Source organism: Perca fluviatilis, chromosome 15 (genome assembly GCF_010015445.1).
Source record: "Perca fluviatilis chromosome 15, GENO_Pfluv_1.0, whole genome shotgun sequence".
NCBI classification, from domain to species: domain Eukaryota; kingdom Metazoa; phylum Chordata; class Actinopteri; order Perciformes; family Percidae; genus Perca; species Perca fluviatilis.
This window is the reverse complement of record NC_053126.1, coordinates 248201-254604: the sequence shown is the minus strand read 5'-3', so window position 1 is coordinate 254604 and position 6404 is coordinate 248201.

Here is a 6404-nt window from a genome sequence, read left to right as displayed (position 1 = left end):
CCTTTGTTTTCCAATTGAATAACTCAACAGCCACAACCCACTTTCTATCCAAGCGTCTGCTTTCCTGACACCTAATCCGATATGTCAGTGTTTCTCAAATGTTTCTCAAATGTACCCATATGGGTACTTAGGAGCATTGTAATGCTATATATAAAGAAATGGAACTGTCCTTTAATTATAATTTAAACTTTATTAAAATTCCCTGTAGGTTGTGTCATTCTTTCTCTAAAAAACTCATTCATTCCCATGGCAATAACCCAATTAAATAAGATGTGCAGTACTACTGTGCAGTAGTTTTATTTGGTAACACTTTACTTGAAGGTCTCGACATAATCGTGACATGACACTGTCATAACTATGACACGACACTGTCATGAACATGTCATAAATGTTATAAACAAGTCATGAACATTTATAACTTAGGTCATTAAGTGTCATTCAGTTTTTGTCATGACAAGTTGACATTGTTTTGGGTTGTCTTGATTAGGACAACTTGACATTATTCAAAGTGACATTACCAGAAGTTGTCTTGATTATGACAAGTTGACATAATGTCATCCTATTTACTGTCAAGTTGTCTTAATAAGAACACTCCAAAGAAATGTAATGTCAAGTTGTCATGAAAAAGACAACTTCTGGTAATGTCACTTTGATTAATGTCAACTTGTCATAATCAAGACATCCCAAACAATGTCAATTTGTTTACTTACACTTAATGACAGAAGTCCTAAAATGTATGACTTGTTTATAAGGTTTATGACACGTTCATGACAGTGTCATGTCACGATTATGTCGATACCTTCAAGTGAATTCTTACCTTTTATTTACTTATGACATATTAGGCCTTTTAGGGAAGTGCAATATACTTCTTTTTATACTGTATTCTATGTATTGATGTGTGTATGTCATTTGTTAGATAAATAGTGCTGTAGTGGTCTTGTTCAATGTTTGTGTTGTGCATTACTGTATGTGTCAATCGACCTTTTACACAGCAGACGTGTTGACTTGTCATAGTAGGAAAAGCACAGCTGAAGTTGATAACCTTAACGATGGCTGAATTCCATCAAGTGTCCCAGTAAGATATTTCATTGAGTCAGCATGCTCAATACCAGGACCTCTCCTAAGTGGAATGCAGCCATCAGTAATGGTTTAATACCAGGGCCTCTCCTAAGTGGAATGCAGCCATCATTAATGGTTTAATACCAGGGTCTCTCCTAAGTGGAATGCAGCCATCATTAATGGTTTAATACCAGGGTCTCTCCTAAGTGGAATGCAGCCATCATTAATGGTTTAATACCAGGGTCTCTCCTAAGTGGAATGCAGCCATCATTAATGGTTTAATACCAGGGTCTCTCCTAAGTGGAATGCAGCCATCAGTAATGGTTTAATACCAGGGCCTCTCCTAAGTGGAATGCAGCCATCAGTAATGGTTTAATACCAGGGTCTCTCCTAAGTGGAATGCAGCCATCAGTAATGGTTTAATACCAGGGTCTCTCCTAAGTGGAATGCAGCCATCATTAATGGTTTAATACCAGGACCTCTCCTAAGTGGAATGCAGCCATCATTAATGGTTTAATACCAGGGTCTCTCCTAAGTGGAATGCAGCCATCATTAATGGTTTAATACCAGGGCCTCTCCTAAGTGGAATGCGGCCATCAGTAATGGTTTAATACCAGGACCTCTCCTAAGTGGAATGCAGCCATCAGTAATGGTTTAATACCAGGACCTCTCCTAAGTGGAATGCAGCCATCAGTAATGGGTTTTGAGTACACCTGTGCTGTTCCTACTATGACATGTCAACATGTCTGCTGTGAAAAAGCTCTATATGCCTGTACAACAAAATGCATCTCGGGGACATTAATGTTTTCTAAGTCTAAGTCTAAGTCTAAAGCTGTGTGCATGTTTACAGATTTCTCCCCTCAGGTCACATCTCCTCCTATATACGTAAAATTGTTTCATGAGCCTTTCATAAGCCACCTCCCACCCCCAAAAGTGGTTGCTTTGGAAACAGCGTGACGTATTTCAGAACCTAAGAATAGCAGCGTGAGGAAAGTGGGGTCTGAGGATCTTGGCTTCTGCTTCCCAATCGTCTGAGTGCTTTTCCAAATGTTGTCCCTCTGATGTGTGTCAGAGGCCAGCGCTCAAATGACGCTGACTTTTTTTGGTGTGGTTATAAGACGGACAGCCGAGTCTGAGATGGCAAAGTGTTTGGGAGGTTTCCTGCGTGTGTTTTTTTTTTTTTAGATAAAGGATAACGAAAACATCACGTGGGAAATGACTGAAACATTTGATACGGGCAGTAAGTTAAAGTCCTGTATTGGAAATGTTATTTCAGTAACAGTGTGTAAGTATTATCAGGAAAATTTACTAAAAGTATTAAAAGTAAAGCACAATCCTCCCATTTTAGAAAGTGTAAAGGATCCAAACAGTTGTGTGTTTAATGGTCTAATCATTTCAGCTGGACTGCCTTGCACTACATTTATATTTAAAAAGGTCCCATGGCATGAAAATGTCACTTTATGAGGTTTTTTAACATTAATATGTGTTCCCCCAGTCTGCCTATGGTCCCCCAGTGGCTAGAAATGGTGATAGGTGTAAACCGAGCCCTGGGTATCCTGCTCTGCCTTTGAGAAAATGGAAGCTCAGATGGACCAATCTGGAATCTTCCCTTTATGATAATAAAGGGAAGACAGTCTGTAGCTGTCTGTATGTATGTTACTGTCTGTCTGTCTGTTAGTCACTGTCCGTCTGTCTTTTATTTTGATATACATCCAGGTCACATGTCTGTCTTTAGTTCAAAACATACATGACCCTTTAAACTTAAGTTTCAGACAACAAAACCGGCAAAAACTGCTCAAGCCAAAGCCAACAATCAAAAAGTACACAGAGGGCAGCCGAATGTGACTGTTTTCATGGTTTATTTTTTGCCTGGCCAGTGACTAAGAAAAATGCAGTCAAAAAGTGAGTTATGATGCTCATGTCATGACTCACCACACCCCCCTTTCCCCCCTCCCTCCCTCCGCTGGGACATGTATGCAAGAAGACATTTATGTAACAGCCTGTCTATACTGCAGACACACAATGCATCTCCATCCAAGGCTCGTGCACATGAGAAATGTGTTGCTGGAGCTATAAATAGGCCATGACTCACTTTGCTGGACTTGGGGGGGCTGTTTCATAACAGTGTGTCTCTCGGTATGCGGCTATATGTTTATTGATAATTTCTTAGTGTCAGTCGGTGGTGTAAACTCCAATATCCTGTATCCAGCGGTGGAAAGTAACTAAGTACATGTACTCCAGTACTGTACTAAAGTCCATATGTTGTGGTACTTGTACTTTACTTCAGTCTTTTCTTTTGTACAATATTGTACTTTTTACTCCACTACATTCATCTGTTACAGCTTTAGTTACTAGTTACTTTAGTTACTCCACTACATTCATCTGTTACAGCTTTAGTTACTAGTTACTTTAGTTACTCCGCTACATTCATCTGTTCCAGCTTTAGTTACTAGTTACTTTACAAATTAAGATTCCTACACACAAAACACAAACACACACACACGCACACACATAGTGCGTCTCACTATCTTTGTGAGGACCTGTCATTGACATAATGCATTCCCTAGCACCTTACCTTAACCATCCCAACTAAATGCCTAACCTTAACCCTTACCCTTACCTTAACCATCACCACTAAATGCCTAACCTTAACCCTTACCCTCACCATAACCTAATTCTATCCCTAATCCTAAAACCAAGTCTTAACCCTCAAACAGCCCTTTTTAACTTTTGGGGTCCAGCATTTTGGCCCCACAAAGCTGTCGGGACCCCACGAGTATACCGGACTCCTGGTTTTTAGACCCCATGAATACACACACACACACACACACACACACACACACACACACACACACACACACACACACACACACACACACACACACACACACACACACACACACACACACACACACACACACACACACACACACACACACACACACACACACACACACACACACACACACACACACACACACACACACACACACACACACACACACACACACACACACACACACACACACACACACACACACACACACACACACACACACACACACACACACACACACACACACACACACACACACACACACACACACACACTAAAATCTGATGTTTTATTCTAAAAGAAAACTAGCCAACAATATAACGGCCTACAAGTCCAGCTGAATCAGAATCAGCTTTATTGGCCAGGTTTGCGTAAACAAACAAGGAACTTGACTCTGGTTAATCTTTGCTCTCAAAGTAGAACACTCACTTCACATATAAACAATAAAAACAGAAATGACAGTAAGAAATATACAAAAATACTGTTAAATACACAGTATAACAATACAAACGGATTTACAAATTTACCAAAAATATACAATAACAGTTGAAGAGAGGGAAGGAATAGTGCAATATCAGTATAGTCTGAGATTTAGGATGTAAAGGTCCTATGACATGCTGCTTTTTGGATGCTTTTATATAGGCCTTAGTGGTCCGCTAATACTAAAGGTCCTATGACATGCTGCTTTTTGGATGCTTTTATATAGGCCTTAGTGGTCCCCTAATACTGTATCTGAAGTCTCTTTTATATAGACCTTAGTGGTCCCCTAATACTGTATCTGAAGTCTCTTTTATATAGACCTTAGTGGTCCCCTAAAACTGTATCTGAAGTCTCTTTTATATAGACCTTAGTGGTCCCTAAAACTGTATCTCAAGTCTCTTTTATATAGACCTTAGTGGTCCCCCTAATACTGTATCTGAAGTCTCTTTTTATATAGACCTTAGTGGTCCCCTAATACTGTATCTGAAGTCTCTTTTATATAGACCTTAGTGGTCCCCTAATACTGTATCTGAAGTCTCTTTATATAGACCTTAGTGGTCCCCTAATACTGTATCTGAAGTCTCTTTTATATAGGCCTTAGTGGTCCCCTAATACTGTATCTGAAGTCTCTTTTATATAGACCTTAGTGGTCCCCTAATACTGTATCTGAAGTCTCTTTTATATAGACCTTAGTGGTCCCCTAATACTGTATCTGAAGTCTCTTTTATATAGGCCTTAGTGGTCGCCTAATACTGTATCTGAAGTCTCTTTCCCGAAATTCAGCCTTGGTGCAGATTTACAGCCACTAGAGCAAGTCCCACAATGAGCTTTCCTTAGTATGTGCCATTTCTTTGTCTGTAGCTATTGAGGAGGAGAGAGGGGGGGGCAAGATGGAGGGTTGGGGTGTGGCCTTCACCAACTGCCACTTTGCTCGTTTGAAAGCCATGATGTCTCTCTCTCTCTCATGGGTGGGCCAAATTCTCTGGGCGGTCAAAGCAGAGAAAGAGGAGGTAACCTTGCTCCTTATGACCTCATAAGGAGAAGATTCCAGATCGGCCCATCTGAGCTTTCATTTCCTCAAAGGCAGAGCAGGATACCCAGGGCTCGGTTTACACCTATCACCATTTCTAGCCACTGGGGGGCCATAGGCAGACTGGGGGAACTCATATTAATGTTAAAAAACCTGAAATTGAAAATCGAGTGAAATTTTCATGCCATAGGACCTTTAACTTTCGTGAAGTTCAATTCAATTCAGGTCAGTTTTATTCATAGTATCAAATCATAAGAGTTATCTCGAGACACTTTACAGATAGAGTAGGTCTAGACCACACTCTATAGTTTACAAAGCCCCAACAATTCTAGTAATTCCCAGAGTAAGTAAGGTTTATCTGAACCCAAACCACCATCTTTTTCACAACTTAACTAAGTAGTTTTGGTGCCTGAACCTAACCAAACTGCAACAGTCTCTCAACGTTAAAGATGCGATTGAAAATGGCGACTGTTAAACAAATAAATGGTTTGGAGGACTGGTTCCAATCTGCCTCGCCATTGTCGCGCCAAATGCTTGCTCGTTGGGGACAATTGTTGGGTCTGAGTGTGGTCTAGACCATTGTTTCTCAAATGGGGGTACATGTACCCCTGGGGGTACTTTGGAGCACTGCAGGGGGTATGTGATCTTTTCTGCAAAATGCTCATTTAAAAATATGTCATGCATGAGTCCTAAAATAATTATACTAAAATAATGAATGAATTAAGTGATGGATAAAGATGTAAAAATGCTTTGCGCTGGTCAGGGGGTAGTTTGTTTAAAAGGTGCAGTAGGTAAGACTTATAAAACTAACTTTCTGTCATATTTGCTGAAACTGACCCTATGTTCCAGTAGAACTACATGAAGCAGGTCATTTAAATAACTCCAGCTCCTCTGGCACCACCTACTAACCTGACTCCACCAGATGGATTGCTTCGCATTTGCTCAGCATATCCATCTGGGAACTTTCCATTGGAGAACTTTTGGGAAGGGGAAGAAATC